This window comes from Canis lupus, chromosome 10 (assembly GCF_048164855.1).
Source record: "Canis lupus baileyi chromosome 10, mCanLup2.hap1, whole genome shotgun sequence".
Taxonomy (NCBI): Eukaryota; Metazoa; Chordata; class Mammalia; order Carnivora; family Canidae; genus Canis; species Canis lupus.
Genome location: NC_132847.1, coordinates 41,349,461 through 41,368,883, shown reverse-complemented (window position 1 = coordinate 41,368,883; position 19,423 = coordinate 41,349,461). Strand labels below are relative to the sequence as shown.

At 36.6% G+C, this 19,423-nt stretch overlaps 1 protein-coding gene across 2 annotated transcripts in view; it reads left to right on the top strand.

The window, feature by feature from the left end:
* The window catches only part of MLLT3 (MLLT3 super elongation complex subunit), a 277,556-nt gene that overhangs the window by 166,852 nt on the left and 91,281 nt on the right, over positions 1-19,423 (top strand). The gene's annotated exons all lie outside the window — the stretch shown is intronic.

Below are 19,423 nucleotides of genomic sequence, written 5' to 3'. Positions count from 1 at the left end.
AAAGTACAGTCATTCATATGATAGACTTGGGTAATTTAAATATACATTTTTGTTTGAATTATGTGTAGGTAAAAGATGAATTTCTTTAAACATTTTTTAAAGGTTTTATTATTTATTTGAGAAAGAAAGGCGGAAAAAGAGAAAGAGAGAGAGAGTGCATGCGAGTATGAGTGGGTAAGGAAGGAGCAGAGGGAGAAGCCGACTCCCCGCAGAGCAGAGAGCCCAACGCAGGGCTCAATCTCAAGACTCTGAGATCATTACCTGAGTTGAAATCAAGAGTCAGATGTGTAACTGACTGAACCATCCTGGTACCCTTGTAACACAACTCATTTTAAAATTCGAGATTTATTGTATATTTATTAAGGAAGTGTTTTTTTTTTGTTTTTGTTTTTGTTTTTTTTAAACCTATTCTCTTTTCTTTATGGTTATAAAGAACACTGTGATGATGCAATTTGCTTGTGGCTATAGCCTTAAAAATGAGGTCCATTTCTGGGTATCTACCCAAAGAAAATGACGACACTAGTTTGAAAAGATATATGAACCCTTATGTTTATTGCAGCATTATTTACAATAGCCAAGATTTGGAAGCAACCTAAGTGTCCATTGGTAAATGAATGGATAAATAAGATGTGGTATATATACATAATGGGATATTACTCAGCAATAAAGAAAGAATGAAATCTTGCCATTCATGACAACATGGAGGGACCTAGAAGGTGGATATTGTGCTAAGTGAAGTAAGTCAGACAGAGAAAGACAAATACCATGATTTTATTTACGTGTAAAATCTAGAAACAAGCTAAATAAACAACCCAACAACAACAAAAAAATAAAACAAAACAAAAAACCAGAAACAGACTTGGAAATACAGAGAATAAACTAGTGGTTGCCAGAGGGGAGGACTGGTAAAGAATGTGAAGGGGATTAAGAGGTACAGACTTCTAGTTATAAGATAAATAAGGCATGGGTATGAAAATATAGCATAGGGAATTTAGCCAGTAAAATTGTAATAATTTTGTATGGTAACAGATGGTGACTACACTTAACTATGGTGAGCATTTCATAATGTATATAGCTGTCAAATCACTATGTTGTACACCTGGAAATAACACGATGTATGTCAACTATACTTTGATCAAAAAAATGAGCTGGTCCATTTTAAATCCTGATTCCTATTATTTTCTTTTTTATGATGGGTGGCATTTTATGCTTCTCATTATTCCTCTCGGATATGTAATTAGGTGGGTGATTGGACCCTGTCGATTCTGGAACTTGAGTACATCAGGCTTCTGATAAGAGTCCTAGGAAAGAGTAAATATGACACAAGAACTTTTTAAAGCATCACTTAGTCCCAGAGTACTCAAGGCTTGCTCATGAGCTAGAGGAGAGGTTACAGGTCAGTGATAATGCAGCAGAGTGCAGCGCTACATCCTGATAAGGTCTCCAGTAGATTTCTGTCTTCCTTTTCTCAGCCTTTATCTCAGAACTGTCCTCCTTGACTTTCCTTCTTTGTATTTCTTTAAGTGCTGTTTGAAGCCTGTAGATTTTTTTTCCTATTAGACTTAGATTGTGTCTTGGCACCTCTAAAATAAGTTGAAATGTGAAATATTCAGGCAAACCAGTTTTTAACAAATTCTTTAAGAGACTGATTCCAGTAAATTTTGTTGTTAAAATTTAAAAATGTGTTTGAAATAATAGTAATCCTATAGATCCAGTTAGTATGGGGACAGTGAGTCTTTGATGGAAATGTGGGAATCTGTAGCCTAATAAATATATATATATATATATTTTTTTTTTTTTTGGCTTACTTAGATTTTTGGCTACCTTGTATTGTTTCTACCTGATGTGTAAATATTTATCATTGTGTTGATATTAATGCAGCCTGTCATGGTGTTACTAAATTATGAGTTTTTTATTTTATTAGAAATCTTTCTTTTAAGCTTTATTAACATAATTGACATACATACAACATTGCATAAGTTTAAGACATACAGTGTATTGATTTGATACATTTGTCTGTTGCAGAATGATCACCACCATATCTTTAGCTAACATCTCCATCACATTACATAATTACCATTTCTTTTTTTGGTGAAAACATTTAAGATCTACTCTCTTAGCAATTTTGAAATATACAATTCAGTAGTATTAATTATAATTGGCATTCTTTCCATTAGATCTCCAAAACTTACTCCTCTTACAACTAGACATTTGAATTATTGGACCTGCATTTCCTCTTCTTCCCCCACCTCTAGCATCTGGTAGCTACCATTCTAGCCTCTTTTTCTAGGAGTTCAGCTTTTAAAAATTCCATGTATAAGTGATATCATACAGTATCTATCTTTCTCTGACTCATTAACTTAATGCCTTCGAGTTTCATCAATGTTGTCACAAATGGCATGATGTCCTTGTTTTTCATAGTTGAATACTACTCTGTTATTGTATTCATTCACTTAGAATCTGTTTCCAGATGTTGGCTATTGTAAATAATGCTGCAGTGGACATAGAAGCACAGATATTTTTTCAATATTCTGTTTTTATTTCCTTTGTATACACACACACACAAACACACACATGGGATTGCTGGACCCTATGGTAGTTCTATTTTTAATTTTTTGAAAAACCTCTATATTATTTTCCATAGTGGATGCACCAGTGTACAGTCCCACCAATAGTGCATTAAGGATTCTATTTTCTCCATATCCTCTCCAATACTTACAATTTCTTATCTTTTTGATTATAGCCTTTCCAACAAGTGTGAGGTGATATCTCATTGTGATTTTGATTTGCATTTCCCTAATGATTAGTGATGTTGAGCACCTTTTTATGTACCTGTTGGCCATCTGTGTATCTTAGGCAGATTTGTAAATTGGATTGTAGTTTCTGCTATTAAGGTGTACGGATTCTTTATATATTTTGATTTGCCAATATTGATTTGCAAATATTTTCTTCTATAAGTTGCCTTTTTCATTTTGTTACTGATTTCCCTTACTTTGCAGAGCTTTTTAGTTTGATGTAGTTCTACTTGTTTGTTTTTGCTTTTGTTGCCTCTGTTTTGATGTTTATTAGAAATCCTGTTCATGACTGTGTCTCTTCAGATAACCATTTTTTTCCCTGGGTTTTAGGGTGAGAGAGGGGTGTTGTGTTTCTTATACTTAGACATTAGACATGTGTGATATAGATATATACATTCTACCTTTATAGGCAAAACTCAATCCCTTATCCTTATGTACCATGGGAAATCATTATAGCTTGAGGCATGAGTGGAGTAAACTTACTGTTTTGGCTATGGTTCCTTCTCCTAACTTTTTAACCAAAAGTACATAACACTATTAAAAGTTGAACTTGGCTTTTTGAGAGATCAGAAAGGTTGTTTTTAAGCTAGTAGCATCTTAGAAAAATGCTTTTAACTCTTAGAAGAAAATGGCTTCAAAGAGCTTTTTTGCCAGAAGAATCTTGAAAACTTATAGATTTTTTTTCTACTTCAAAATCTATAAACCAATAACTACATGACATTTTTTGGTCCATAAGATTCTCTCTTTTTGCACTCTATTATTATTATTATTTCTTCTTCTTCCTTTTTTTTTTTTTTTTTTAATGTTGCAACTCATTTTTAAATAGTCTCAAAGAAATGTACCCTGGGGATCCCTGGGTGGCTCAGTGGTTGAGCGTCTGCCTTAGGCCCAGGGTGTGATCCTGGAGACCCGGGATTGAGTCCTGCATCGGGCTCCCTTCATGGAGCCTGCTTCTCCCTCTGCCTCTCTCTCTCTCTCTCTCTCTCTCTCTCTCTCACACACATAAATAAATAAAATCTTAAAAAAAAAAAAAAAAGAAATGTACCCTGTGTTCTTCTGTTGAATCAGTCCCTAATATATACTTAGGATATTTTGCTTAGAAAAGAAAAACTTTTGAGGGAAGAACACATTTGTAATTAAGCATTGTTTTCTGAGAATGTTGGAATACAGAATGATTTCATTTACAAGACCTTAAAGGTAGTTTCCTCTGAATGAGGAACCTCATTGACACTGCTAGGGAAATTGTAGAACTGGTTTAGGAGCTAGCCCCTGTCAGGCCTTAGGTAAAAGACAGAAGGTAGGGGTCAGGAAATGGAAAACAACAACCTGAAGGCTCCTAAGAGATTGCATTTATTTTGAGATCTTAATTTATTTGTTGTTTGGTAGGAGGGGTAGAGGACAGTGAGCAATAAACTTTTGAGGGTAGGACTTGATATAATATATTTCTTCTTGGATTTTAAGCAAAAGGACCAAATATACAAGCACCTCTGAATTCCACTGAGATATTTCTACTTGTTCTTTTTTTATAAATGAACTGATGAATTCCTTTTGAGTGATTTTTCAAAATGCTTTGTAGAATGTCAGGAATTTTTTTTAAGGGTTTATGATCACAGTAGATGTTTTTGTCTTTATTTACTCAATCACCTTCTTACTAGCTAGAGTTCAGTCCTACTGAAAAATTGAAGAGCTTAACGTCCATTACATTTGATTGAAAGAGGATGAGTTTTTCTTTTGGGTATTGGCAAAGTAAACATATAGATAGTGTATGTCATATAACTGAAAGTCATCATGTTCCACTAACTCACCTCTCTGGGGTTTTCTGTGGGGAGGGAGTGTGATACAATGGAAGAAGTTTTGCAGTCAGGCAGACTTAAGTAAAAGCTCATCTTTGTCATCTTCTCGCTGAAGAAAATTATTACATCTCTTTGAATCTGTTTATCTGTGGAGTGGATGGGATTGTTTTTTCCTTATTGGTAATATCCAAACATGGTGTGTGGCACTTAGCAGATAACCCAGCCCTTTGGTTTGTATTCCTTTGTTAGTTTAGAAAATCAACAGATCTTTAGCCACGTGTATGTCAAACACTTAAAGGTACAGTGAAAAAGGTTTGCTATGTAGTGTGAGCCATTCTAGAGTTAGTGATAGGAAGACATCTTTACTACTAGTTAGTGTGACTAGCACATTGGTAGACCTGTGTTCGATTTAAAGAATATTAGCCCATGGTATCTCTCTTCAAGGAGTTTAATTCTGGCAGCTTGTATTTTGTTTGTATAAAGTAAAACAAAGATCTGTTCAGAATACATTTTTTTAAGATGTAAGTTTTCATTAGAAAAATTATGAGTTCTTATCATTGTTCTTGATTCTAAATTTCTAGCAGACAAATAAAGGCTTCTTAAAACCCTTACAAGATTTCCTAAGTTGTATGTTCAGCACGGTAGTTGTATCCTTATGTTCCTGTGAAGAAAGCACAAAAGGGACAAGTATCTTTGGAGAATCGAGTTTATGTTACAGCTGCTCCCCTGTTTTTGGCCTGGAAATCAAATGGTCTGCTGTGGTTCTGTTGTTCTTTATGGAATGGTGGTAGGATACTGGTAGATTTTTTTTTTTTTCTTGCTTGCTTTCCTCAATTAAACAGGCCAAAGTCTAAACATGTTGTTCAGTCTATTTCTGAATCACTGGCAAGCAGTTAATTTTGAGGACTGAAAATTAAAACTAACCACAGCAGTTGTTAAAACTAGGGTTTCTATAGGCAGAAATCCAATTCTGTTCAGACACCACCTGTTTCAATAGGACATTTCAGACGCCCATTTGGCAGGCTTTGCTGGAGAAGACATGGGGAACATGCTTACCGTCTGTGTTAAGTCTGCAGCATAATGCAGTCCTGCTTCTCAGAGTGACAGTTACATTTATATAGGATATGTTTTTGCAAGGAATAAATTGGAATCTTTTTGAAACACTGCTTATTGTGAAGTGGAATTCAAGTCCACAGCAGACCCCCACCAAGGGGTTTTGGTTATTAAAGGACCAAAGGGATCTCATGATAAGGAGCTTTCACTAATGCAGCTGTGCAAGCCATGAACGTAGCATTTTATTGCAGGGCTCTGGAATGAATCTTGTCTTGGGCTGTTTAGTATTTCCTTTTGTAGGGGAATTTAGAACACTTCTAATTTCTAAACAGTGTAGATACATTCTCCCCCCCCTTTACTTTTTTTTTAATAGGTAAATACACACATAATACAAAATGACATACAGTGAGTCGTCTTTCAGGCCACCAGCAAAGCTGTAGTGAATAACCTTTTGCCTAGTTCTTTGTGCACATGGATGAGTATATCTGTAGGATAAATTCCTAGGAGTAAAATCATGGCTCCGAGGCAAAGTGGAATTTGAATTTTGATGGACATTTACAAATTGCCTGTCAAAGAGGTTATACTACTCTGTGCTTGCATCAACAATGTGTGTGAGAGAGTACCTATTTCTCCACATGGTGATTTACTAAACGTTCCCCCCCAAATGATGAGTGAAAAATATCTAATTTTTAATTCAGATTTCTCTTATGAATGATGATGAGCATCTTTTCATATGTTTAAAAGCTATTTTCGTTTCCTTTTGAAGACCACATTTTAATGTATTTTAAATTGGAAATATTCTAAGTGTTTCAGTTTCAGCTTAAATTTATGGGTATTCTTCCCACATACTTGCATTTGGAAAGGTTACAACAAAATATGGAAGCCTCTTTAACCGAGGTCCGTGTTTTCAGGCTTTCTTCAACGTGCAACAAATTATGTTCTTAGGAACTGATTTGTCAAGACTTGGGCTTCTAAAAATATAAGTGGCTTTTGTGGCAAACTCATCACAGTAGTGCCCAGAGGATGGATAGCTGGCTGCTTATTTTTAAAATGACTCAAAGAAAATAATACATGGAAGATTATTTTAGTGGCTGTTGCTGGACAGCTTCATTCAATTTTTGGATATTTGTTTTGGGGCAAGTGTGCCTTCTTGTTACTTCCTGATATATATCATCTTGTAATTACCTGCCCAAAAGATAAAAGGATGCTGGTGTTTTTCACCAGTATCAATAAAAGGCGATTTATTTAAATAAATGTAGGATCAAGCAGGCTGCTTCATTTATTTGGTTGTTTGTCAGAGGTGGGGTTAATTTTCTGTCACATATACTATTTTTTTCTCTATTCCTCCTACCTACACCCCCAATGCTACCCCCCCCCCCCGAGCCTAGAAAATTAAATCATGAACGTAGAGCATATATATAAATGATAAATAGAATGTCAAAGTTGTGAGGCTTAATTCCAAATGTAACATTGATCTCATAAATTTTTAGGGAAAGCATAGTCATAGTAGAAAGTTATGTCACTCAGCATATTTAATGGCTTTATGGTTTAATTTCACCCAAAGTACGGAAGTTAATAGCAGGACATTAGGGATTTTTGAAAATATGCACCAAAGAATAGCTGTGGTCTAAAACAATTTGCCTGCCTTCATTTGTTCCTTCTTTCCTAATTACCTACTTACGTTTTCAGTAAGGAGGGAAAAAAGCGAGGTACGCTTTTCACTCATTCCACAGCTCAGATTTGCTTACTGCATAAATTGAACAAGGGCTAAATAGAAAAGAAAAACAGGTAGATGTGCCTGAATGTGTACCAGGGAAAATTCTGTTGAGTGTTTAAACTCTCGGTGTTGGAGGGCGTGCCACGTTTCTTTCGGCAGACCTCCCAGGAGAGGCAGTTTAGTGGACTATATGGAGGAGCCTTAATTTAGTCTTGAAAGGAAATACTGTGATATTTGAAAGAAAAGCAACACATAAGCCTACCCCTAATTTCCATCCCCCAGTGCACAAAAAGCCAAGAAAATAAGAAATGAATAGAAAAAGGGCGGGGGGGAGCATATGAATCTTGGAGATTTTCAAATTTAAAAATGAACAATTCTTTCTCTTTTCAAATACATATTATAATTTAAAACTGTGGTTCAGTTTTTCCCTCTTGGTGCAGGTAATTCATTATGTGCTTGTTTTAAAGCTGCTTACAAAGCTTATCTAATATATCTGGATCTGTTGCGTTCTAGCATTTTAGTAAAGGAACTGCTTTATGAGAGCAGCCTTCCACCTTGACTGTCTTACTGGATATTGTTTTGGCTCATATTAAGTAAAAATAATTTTTGTGATGGAGGTAGAGAAGAGAAGCTATTAATGTTTTATTTCATTTTATTTGTTGTATTTTTGTTGTCACATAAATTATAAAAAAAAAACTGACAGTGGTGGGATCTGACAGTAGCAGTTTAAAAAAATAAATGTCTGAGACTCTTGAAATAGATATTTGTGTTTCCTTTCTGAGGAGTAAGGATAAATGGTAGGTAGTTTAATATAATAACCCTTGTCACCACAAGGGACATAGCCATGGTGTGATAGAAACAATGTTTGATTTGAAATCTGAAGGCACAAATTCAATTCTCCGATCTACTGCTAATTTACCTTGGACTTTAGGTTGGTGTAAATCTAAAATAAGCATAATATCCCCTTCCTCCCAATGAGATTATTTTTTCCCTCCCAATGAGATATTAAATAAAATGTGGAACGTAGTTAGCCAGTCAGCAAGCAATTGTTTTATGTATTGAAACGACCTCTTTTTTTCCTGCAGGTTTTTATTAGGCTTTGGTTTAAATCATAGTTTTTGTTACCTAGAAAGGTGAAAATAAAAGACTTCTATTCTAAGACTTTGACATAATAATGGTGTTCTGCTGGAAAGAACATGTTTTAGCCCCAAGAAGAAATCTGACTTTTTACTTGTTTTTAAAATAAATATGTGCTAATTTTAGAAAAATGTAGACTTTCATTTTTTTAAAAAATTTATTTATGATAGTCACAGAGAGAGGGAGAGAGAGAGAGAGAGGCAGAGACATAGGCAGAGGGAGAAGCAGGCTCCATGCACCGAGAGCCCGATGTGGGATTCGATCCCGGGTCTCCAGGATCGCGCCCTGGGCCAAAGGCAAGCACCAAACCGCTGCGCCACCCAGGGATCCCCAAATGTAGACTTTCTAGAGAAGCAGAAGAAAGAAAATACATTGTTTTAATCCCTTCGGTAACTGTCACCATTGTATTTCTCCTGTAGATGAGATCTCACAGGATGTTTGTATTTGTACTTAATGTATTACACATAAGTTTCATGTTTTAAACTCTATGACTTTATTTTTGTTCAAAAATGTTCTCACACCTCAGAGGATTGATGTAAAGATTTCAGTTGTTTCTTAAGAAGTTCCAGTAAGGTGTTCTATATTTTTGTTTTCTCCTTAAATCTCTGATGGCTCTCACGGAAATACGATGGCCTAGTGTTTTTATAACTGGATGGGCCATGTTAGATCTGTTATTTGGATAAGTTTGTATTTTAATAATGGTAGGTGTAGATTTTGGAATGTGCCTTTATATGGAATGTGTCCTTAGAATGTAGACTGTGGTAGTGCAAAATGGTTAAATATAAAAGGCTTTATTAATGGAAAGATTGAGTAATATAAGGATGCCCTATCCACAAAACAAAGTGGTCCTTTCAAAATAAAAATGGAATATAATAAACTTGAGTAAAAATGGAATATAATTAAAACCTAGTTAACTTTATAAACTTTGGTCTTAACACTAACTCTTGGTGATTCAAGAGATACATTTGGATGGGTTATATAGACAAGTCTACCCATACGGTTGGTATCTATAGTGTCATTGGGAAAATTAGAAATGAATACTACACCTCTCCCTGCCCTATGAAGCCTTACCCCAAGGAACATGGCATAGCTAGCATAGCATAGCGGGATATCAGCTTGCCTTCTTCCCACTGGCCAAGCATCTGTGTAGGGGACCATGTAAACCACCATTTATAGGAATGGCACTCTTTATAGTTTCAGACAAAGTTGATTTTGATGTTAAAACTATCTTATCTCAGATAGTCTGGACAGGAATGTCTGGGGGAAATAATAAATACAACTTTATCAATTTTGTTACCAGAATATTCCAGTTTTAACTAATAATACACTGTTAACTAACTTGAATTTAAATTAAAAAAAAAAGAACATTCCAGTTTTTAATAGCTATGTCCTTTCAAAGGTTTAGCCTCACCTCTTGTTCTGTCATTCTGCTTTGTGTTTTCAACTTATGACACTATTGTGCAACATCCATAGATATCTATAAAGGTCTGCTTTAAGCATAGGAAGCAAGAGGACTTTTGATAAGACCATTGTGCTAAATCAGGGGTTTCAAATGTCAGTGAGACCGGGCTAACCCTTTGAAAGAACATACCTACAAAAACTGGAAGACTAGCTGAATTATTTAATATAGGCCCTGCTATTGGGAATTTCACACAATGGGTCATGATATATTATTTTTTTAAGTTAAAAATTAAATAAAGTGGAATTTTTCTTTTAGGTAATTTTGACCTTTGAATGCTTTGGTAAAGAGAGCATCCGTGAACTGCAGAACAGGGAAATTCTAGATCTTAATAGTCACCATTAATAAGCAGCCTTTCACCATATTCTAGTTTTAAGATGTACTTTATCTGCTTTGACTCCCCCTCCCCCTTTTTAAAGATTTTATTTATTTTATTCATGAGAGAGAGAGAGAGAGAGAGAGAGAGACAGAGAGAGGCAGAGACATAGGCAGAGGGAGAAGCATGCTCCATGCAGGGAGCCTGATGTGGAACTCAGTCCCAGGATCCCAGGACCATGACCTGAGCCAAAAGCAGACACTCAACCACCGAGCCACCCACGTGTCCCTCTGCTTTGACTCCTTACGTAGGTCCCAGGGCTAAGGCTGGAACTTGTTCATGTCAAATCTTATTTCCTCTATGTCCCTTCTGTATTTTTTCTTTTTAGATTTCTGTTTCTCCTGTTGATAAAGAAGGATTTTGTTTCTTTTGTCCATCATGCCCCTCTCTCAGGGTCAAGTTTTTTGAACTTCTCTTTCCCTCCTTCCGTCCGTACCTCCCTCCCTCCTTCTCTCTTCTTTCTCACCCCCCACCCCCCATCCCCTGGGATCATCTTATCTGAATCCTGTTCTTTTTTATTCTTCTTCTGAGGGGATTTTTGTGGTTTATATACATACTCCCAATTTTGGCTTCAGTTCTTTTTTCTTTTTAATTGAAAAAGCATGTTGTGGTTAAATCTTTTCTGATTTACTTTTTTTAAATGAAACTGCATTGAGGTAAATGATGTATGTGTTTCTACACTGCAGAGCAACACAGGCTATGTATGTCTCACAGGCACAGAGAGAAATGCTGTACTGGGTTAATCAGCCTTGAAGGTAATTAAAAGCTATATGAATTATTGAAGTATGTAGTAGCTTTCTCACTGCTTGATTTTCTGTACACCTATTCTGATCTCTTTTTGGTGAAGAAAATATAGCCCAGCAGTGAAAAGGGCAGACTCTCTTATGAAACAGACCTTTTTTCAGAGATTGGCATTGGCATTTAGTAGCTATGTGGCTTTGGACAAATTAGTAATCCCTATTGGCCTGTTTCCTCATTTGTAAATGTAATTTACATATTATGTATGTTTTAGAGCTAAAGGTATTCTTGATGTAATAGATCTAGCTTCCCATTTTGCAGATGGGTGAATTAAGGTATCAAATACTGAAATGACTGACCAAGGGAGAAATGAGTCAGGGTTTTTGTTCACTATTCTTCCATATTCTTTCTGCAGTAATACAGAGCAATATTAGTTTTCTTTTGAAAATTCAATTAGGGCACCCCGGTCGGCTCGGTGGTTTAGGGTCGCCTTCAGCCCAAGGCATGATCCTGGAGACCCGGGATCAAATCCCACATCGGGCTCCCTGCATGGAGCCTGCTTCTCCCTCTGCCTGTGTCTCTGCCTCTTTCTCTCTCTCTTTCTCTGTGTCTCTCATGAATAAATAAATAAAACCTTTAAAAAATGCAATTAAAAGAGGCAAGAAATTAAAACAAATCGCCAAGGCCACTTCTCTTGGTTACCTTAGGGTCACTAGAGCAGTCTTGCATGAATCTCCTTCCTGAAGACAGGTTGGATAAATAAATTGCCAGAGTGTTAGGAGTCTCTCATGTTCAGTCTCCCTCCCTGATATTTCTCACTCCTAACTCTGGGAAACAAACTAGGGGAGGTGGGCGGGGGGTGGGGGTGACTAGGTGATGGGCACTGAGGGGGCCACTTGATGAGATGAGCACCGGGTGTTATTCTATATGTTGGCAAATTGAACATCAATAAAAAATAAATTTATAAAAAAAATAAATAAATTGCCAGAGTGGAGTAGCTCGCTTGTGGCTGGCAGCAGACTTTATTCTTTTATGTCTTGCTTCATAGACTAAAGTTCTCTGTATTTCTCTTGCTTCTGAAGTCCAATTTTTGTGGAGAAAATGATATATAGGGATCTGCTCCCCATCACCCAAACTTTGTTAAGCCAGCATCAACCTTTCTGTGGGGATGGTTACATTTTTTATTTCTATCAATTAAAGGCAAGCAGAACTTTATGGAGTCATTTTTTTTTTTTTTTTCAGCTGAAGAGCAAGAACATGCATGATTTTAGAAGTGGTTTTCTCGGCATTAACAAACTTATGAAAAATACTATAATACAATCAAAAAATAACTTTGTAATCTACCAGATTTTTGAAAGTAGAGATGCAAATAAGTCATGGGGTAGTGGTGATTTTTGAGTGTTTACAAACTAAAAGATTTTCTTTTTTAAACTACAAAGTTAGAGGGTAATATACTTGATTAGAATCAGCTTAATGTGGCTGGCTTGCCACTTCTTTTTTGGGGAAACTCTTTTGACTTCTTGATATTCTCTCTGTCATCCAGGCTGTCTGTCTCTCTCTCACACACATGTACGCATTCTAAAATCAAAATACATGACCCCAAAAATGGTTCAGAGAATTTGAATTTAGGAGAGCTAGGGCAGGTTCAGGAAATCCAAGAAAATTTTCAAGTTCTGGAAGACTTCTGGTAGGAGATTTTTATCCTTTTGCTTCTTGCTTCATAGATTGAAATTCCGTGAACAAAACTGTTTTTTGCTTCTGAAAATCAAATTTGAGAGGACTTTCCTGAGTCTTGCTCTATCCCTTTTGCCTTCTACTTACATCCCTCCCGCCTCCTACCCAGGTAGTTATAGGTGTTAGATAAGACAAAAATAAAAATTCCCTTCCAGGAAGCTAATTTAAAAATTTTTCTTTTTGTAGCTTGTACTTGCCTTATCCAGAGAGGAAGTAAAAGTACTTTTAAAATGTTTTGATTACCCACCGTGTGCCAAGATTACTGCTAATGCTGGGTATGCAGTGAATGAATGCTGGATTTTTTTTTTTTCTTTCTACCAAACCCTTGGCCAGTTTTCGGGGATTAGAGATTCCCATCATCTCAGAGGACCAGAATAACCCAGCTCAGTATCTGAAGGGAAAGAAAGTAAAGAAGAGCAAAGAAAGAAAGGTTAGAAGAGAGCCAGGGAGGGTAGGTATGGGGGAGGAAAGAAAAGATATTTCTAGCCATCAGACCAGGCGACTCTGGTGTGCTTTTAAGAGAAAAAAAATTATAGTACTTTAAGTCATCCACTTCTTTTAGTGGGGTCCCAGAGATTATTTTATTGGACCCTGTCCCCAAGGGGCTTCTGAAGACCAAGGATGGCCAAAACTAAATGTTTTCTCTTCTGGAAAGCTGGTCTTTTGTGTAGATCGTTAGATGGTCCAGTTGAATGTATATAAAAGTGTCTTGTTTCTACAACAAATCCTACCAAGTGGAACAGATTTTCCCAGATAAGCCAGAGATAGGTTGTTGCCAAATACATCTTTGAATATTTATTACAAGGTTATAGTCTTTTTCTTCAACAGAAACAACTGGTTTTAGTTGAGAAGAAAATGTGAGGACTTCAGACCACGTGTGTTTTTTGTTTGTTTTCCTTGCTTTAGTATGTGGGATTAAAATAGAACCTCATTTGGAATTTTTGAAAGCAAACTCTGTCTTTCCTTAGGAAAGCCTTGATTTAGCTAACAAATCTATTTTGTGTAAGGAAGCCTTGATTCCTTTTGGGATGGTATCTAGATTCTTCTTAGAAGAATATGGTGTGATTTAGGTCTTCTCAGTATGAGATGGTCCCTTGAAGAGAGAGTCAATTGTAGTGAAATGAACTGAGGATACTTCTTGGACACCCTCTGATTTTGATGCCTTTCCAAGGGCCCCTTAGTCTCCTATACATAGGCCATTCCAAACACTATTATATATTTATAATCATTTATTTTGAAATCTCAAATTTGCAGAAAAGTTGCAAATATAGTACAAAGAGCTTTTCTTTCCTGAACCATCAGAGAGTAAGTTGCCAGCATGGGATGCTCCGATATCCTTAAAAACTTTGTTTATTTCCTTCTATTTTATAATCATAATGCAACTGTTGAAGTCAGGAATTGACACTGATGCAGTACCAACCTCTATTCCTCAGATCCCATTCAAATTTTGCAGGTTGTTCTGCTAGCGTCCTTTATTTATTTATTTATTTAAAAAAATTTTTTTTTAATTTTTATTTATTTATGATAGTCACACAGAGAGAGAGAGAGAGACAGAGACATAGGCAGAGGGAGAAGCAGGCTCCATGCACCAGGAGCCCGACGTGGGATTCGATCCCGGGTCTCCAGGATCGCGCCCTGGGCCAAAGGCAGGAGCCAAACCGCTGCGCCACCCAGGGATCCCCGCGTCCTTTATTTTTGTAGCAAAAAGATCTAGTCTAGAAACAGAGTATCATGTCTCTTTAGTGTCTGTGAACAAAGAATAATCCTTGACTTCATGAACTTGAAATTTTTGAAGATTTGGGGTCAGTTACTGATAGCTGGCCCTCCATTTAGGTTTGTATGATATTTCCCCATGACCAGATTCAGATTTTGCATTTCTGGCAGGAATATTACAGAAGTGATACTGGAATCTGCTCATAGCACCTCATCACATGATTCGGATTTTCACTGTACCATACCCATCACTACTGTGATGTTACTCTGGTCCTGTGATTCAGATGGTGTCGGTCAGACTCCTCCACTGTGAATTACTCTCCCCCCCACTTCTTAATTAATGAGTATTTTACTGGGAGGTATTTTGAGAAAATGTAAATACCTCATTCCTCCTCAAGCTTCAGTTTATTTTCATATTTATTATATCATAACAGATTCATAGATATGTATCTTTTTCTCTGAGTTATACTCCATTACTATCATTATTTATTTTCATGCTTAAATTATCTTGATTTGGCCAATGGGAACCACTTCAGTCTGGTTTCTGTGTCTTTTTGATATGCTCTGATGAGTGTTTGTACACTTCCTGACTTTCTGCTACAAGAAGATGTTCTAGGCCTGTTTGGTATTTTGCTTGTCTCCGCCCTAGATTCAGCCATTTCTTCAAGGAGCATCCCCTTCTTAGAGGCTCTGAGACCCTGCATGGTTGCCTTTCCTGACATTACCACCTTCTCCTCCACTGCCACTGCTTATGTTGCTTGGCCCTACCTAATAGCTTTTGGACAGAACTGTTCAGGAAGTGGAAGGGCACCTTTTGTTTTAATTTAATCATGTATGTTAGCTCTGTGTGAATTGGGATGGGGGGGCCTGTAACATAGTTGCTCTGTCATCCTTTAGGTCCTAATATATAATATAGTAAATGCAGTATACTTGGGTAGCTCAGTGGTTGAACATCTGCCTTTGGCTCAGGGTGTGATCCTGGGGTCCCGGGATCGAGTCCCGCATCGGGTTCCCTGCATGGAGCCTGTCTCTCCCTCTGCCTGTGTCTCTGCCTCTCTCTCTCTCTCTCTCTCTTTCTCTCTCTCTCTCTATCATGAATAAATAAATAAATAATAAATCTTTAAAAAATGCTCAGGATAATTAATTCATTCAGAGACAAATATTGCACTGTGCATTTATTAGGACTCAGTCATTCCAGGCAGTGGGTGGACACGACAGTGAACCAAATTTAAGAAACAAGAGAAAAAAACATATATTTGCAGAAGCCCCGTGAATACAAATAGTTGTGAAGGATGGAAATAATTTTCTAAGGCCCCCGTTTCCCCAAGTGTATTCATTTACGTTAGTATGTATTCAGTGAAAAAAATGTTTTGACTTTGCACTTTTTAAACTGTAGTTCTGGGCAGCCTGTGTGGCTCAGCAGTTTAGCGCTGCCTCCAGCCCAGGGCATGATCCTGGAGACCTGGGATCGAGTCCCATATCAGGCTCCCTGCATGGAGTCTGCTTCTCTTTCTGCCTGTGTCTCTGCCTCTCTCTCTCATTCTGTGTCTCTCATGCATAAATAAATAAAATCTTTAAAAAACAAAACAAAACAAACTGTAGTTCTTACTAAAGCTCATAGACTAAATGTGTCACAGATTTTTTTTTTTTTTTGCCTTGGTATAATAATTTCTTTTCTTACGTTACTATAGCCCCCCTTTTCTGCCTGAAGAGTACTGCTGCCTCACATATGGCTAACTGCTTTTAAGGGCAAAATGGAAATTTTAGTAATGCACAAATGTTCTATTAGTTAACTCCACCCTATAGTTTGTTAGTTTCTATAACTTTGACCAGAGATATTTTCAGGGGAAAAAAAAGTGCTTTTTTCCTCATTATCCTTTTGGTAACAAGTAATAGAATGTAGAAACAATAAGAGTAGATCATAAGCTCCTTTTTGTTAACAGAGTTAATCATCTCTTATTTCATTTAACTCCAGAGGGCAGAAGTGTAATACATAGCATATAATCAAACTCTTTCTCTTTTTGTATTATAAAATTATTCAAGCATATATTTGACTGCCTATACTTTGCCAAGAATCTACCTACCTACTTTTGCCAAGTACCTACCTCACAGGACTCTTAAAGGATTAAACGAGTCAATGTTTATGGTTTGTTCATAACACCTAATAAATATCTGTTGAATTGGAATGTGAAATTCTCTTGCTAGCCTGTGAGGTTGTGACATCAGGAGTTTTAAGCTTTTCTTTCTTTTTTTTTTTTTTAAGCTTTTCTTAACATAAAAATGTTACTACGCTATAATCGATACATCTGAGAATTATAGGTGTTTTATATGTAAATTATAAAACAAATGCTATAAACCTATCATTCAATTTAAGAATGAGGGTTTCAACATAACTAGGGCCATTCAAACTACCTGTATACACCTTTCTGGTCCATCCTTTGCCTTCCCCAGATGTAACTACTCTCCTGAATTTTCCTGAACTTTTGAATGTGGTTTTACCACAGATGTGTCTATTCTTTTATTTGTTCAGCTTTGATTATTTTTGGTCTTTAGGAAAATGGTATAATGTAGGTAATTTTCCGTGACTTGCTTTATTTACTCAGTACTCTGTAAGATTGGTTCTTATTATGTTATTGACTTCATTGCTGTATAATGGTCCATATAGCATGATTTGCCTATCCATTCTCTTGTTATCTAGATATCTAGACCCCCCCCCTTTTCTTTTTTGCTGCTGTGAACAATACAATTATGAATCTTCTGGGACATGTGATCAATACACATGTGCAAGAATTTCCAGGGCAATGAATTTCAAACTTTTATGACTGTGACCCATGGTAGGAAATATGTTCTTAAAAAAAAAGAAAGAATGTTCTCCATAATGAAAGGACCCACATATGCAAATATATGTAGACAAATGAGACAAAAGCTTAGTAAATTAATGCTTACTCTTTATACACAGGACTCAGTCTATTTTATTTTATACTGGTTGACTTACAGATAGTGATGCAATCCATCATATAGCTTTCCAGTCTTACTAATAGGTTTTGTTTGAATAATAATTCTCTGAGTCAGTGGCTCTCATAAACTGTAGGGCCATGAGACTCATCTGGAGAATTCATAAACTTGAAGACTTCTGTGCTCCACTACACAGATTCTAATCAGTAGGTCTAGCATCGGGCTGAAGACTAAGAATTTCTGGGGATGCCTTTGTGGCTCAGCAGTTGGGCATCTGCCTTCAGCTCAGTGCGTGATCTGGGATCCGGGATCGAGTACTGCATCAGGCTCCTTGCAGGAAGCCTCCTTCTTCCTCTGCCTGTGTCTCTGCCTCTCTCTGTGTGTCTCTTGTGAATAAATAAATAAAAATCTTTTAAAAAATAGAATGTGGGGGATCCCTGGGTGGCTCAGTGGTTTAGCGCCTGCTTTTGGCCCAGGGCGCGGTCCTGGAGTCCCAGGATTGAGTCCTACGTCAGGCTCCCAGCATGGAGCCTGCTTCTCCCTCTGCCTGTGTCTCTGCCTCTCTCTATCTCTCTCTCTCTCTCTCTCTCTCATGAATAAATAAATAAATAAATAAGATCTTTAAAAAAATAGAATATGAATTTCTGGGGTGCTGGGGTGGCTCAGTCAGTTAATCATCCAACTCTTGGATTCAGCTCAGGTCATGAATTGGGGTCTTGGGATTAAGCCCTGCATAGGGCCCCACACTCAGTGGGCAGAGTCTGCTTGGGATTTTCTCCTCCCTCTCCCTCTATTTCTCCCCTCCCGCTCATACTCACTCTTGCACACTCTTTGTCTCAAAAATAAATAGTTCTTTAAAAAACAAAGATTTATGTATTAAATAAAGAGAAAGAGCAGGGGTGGGGGGAGAGGGAGAAGCAGACTCCTTGCTGAGCAGGAGTAATACTGAGTTGTTGACCTTCTGGCCCACTTAGAGAATTACAGTGCTACAGTACATACTTGCAAATAGAATTGCTGAGTAATAGGGCATTCATATATTTGGCTTTTAATATTTTATATAGTAGTTGTAACCATTTTGAGTCCTATATCAGCAGTATGTTAAGAGATCCCATTGCTCTCTTTTGTAGTTAGACTTGTTTATCTATGCCCATTTTGTAGGCATAAAATTATATCTTATCATTGTCTTATATTTCATTGATGAGTAATGTGGCTAAGCAAACATTTCAGCGGCCATTCATGTTTCTCTGTGAAACGCTTTCATGTCTTCTTATTTTTCTATTTCTTTGTTGGGGATCTTTTATATTCTGGAGATATGGATCCATTGTTGGTTATATTTACTATAGATATCTTTTCTAGTTAGCTCATTTAGCGGCTTTTTTTTTACTTTGTGGTATCTTTTGATAAACAAATTCTTAATTTTAATGTCATATTTTTTTATGTTTTTTTTTTGGTGTCCTGTATATTATGTTCTTGTATACCTCAGGGTCATATAGATAATGTCCTGTATTTTTTCTAACATGTTTGAGAAATTTTGCCTAACATTCAAATATTTTCAAACATCTGGAATTGATTTTATGTGTGGTATGAGGTAAGAGTCTAATTTAAATTTTTTCCTATATAGAAAAGCAGTCTCAGCATGTTTTATTGAATTGTCTGTACTTTACCCAGGAATCTACAATGCCTACCTTGTCAAATGCCAGATTTTCATATATTTGTGAATCTGTTGGTTCATTTCTATTCCACTGGTCAGTTTGTTGATCTCTGTAGTAATATCACAATGTTGTTACTGCTATAGTTTTATAATGAGGTTTGTTATATAATGTGATGAGTCTTATTACATCATTCTTTTTTCTTTATGTAAATTTTAGAATAAGTTTAAGTTCTATGGAAAATTGTTAGGATTTAGATTGAAATTACATTGAATCTGTGGATAATGAGTGTTCTTATCCATGA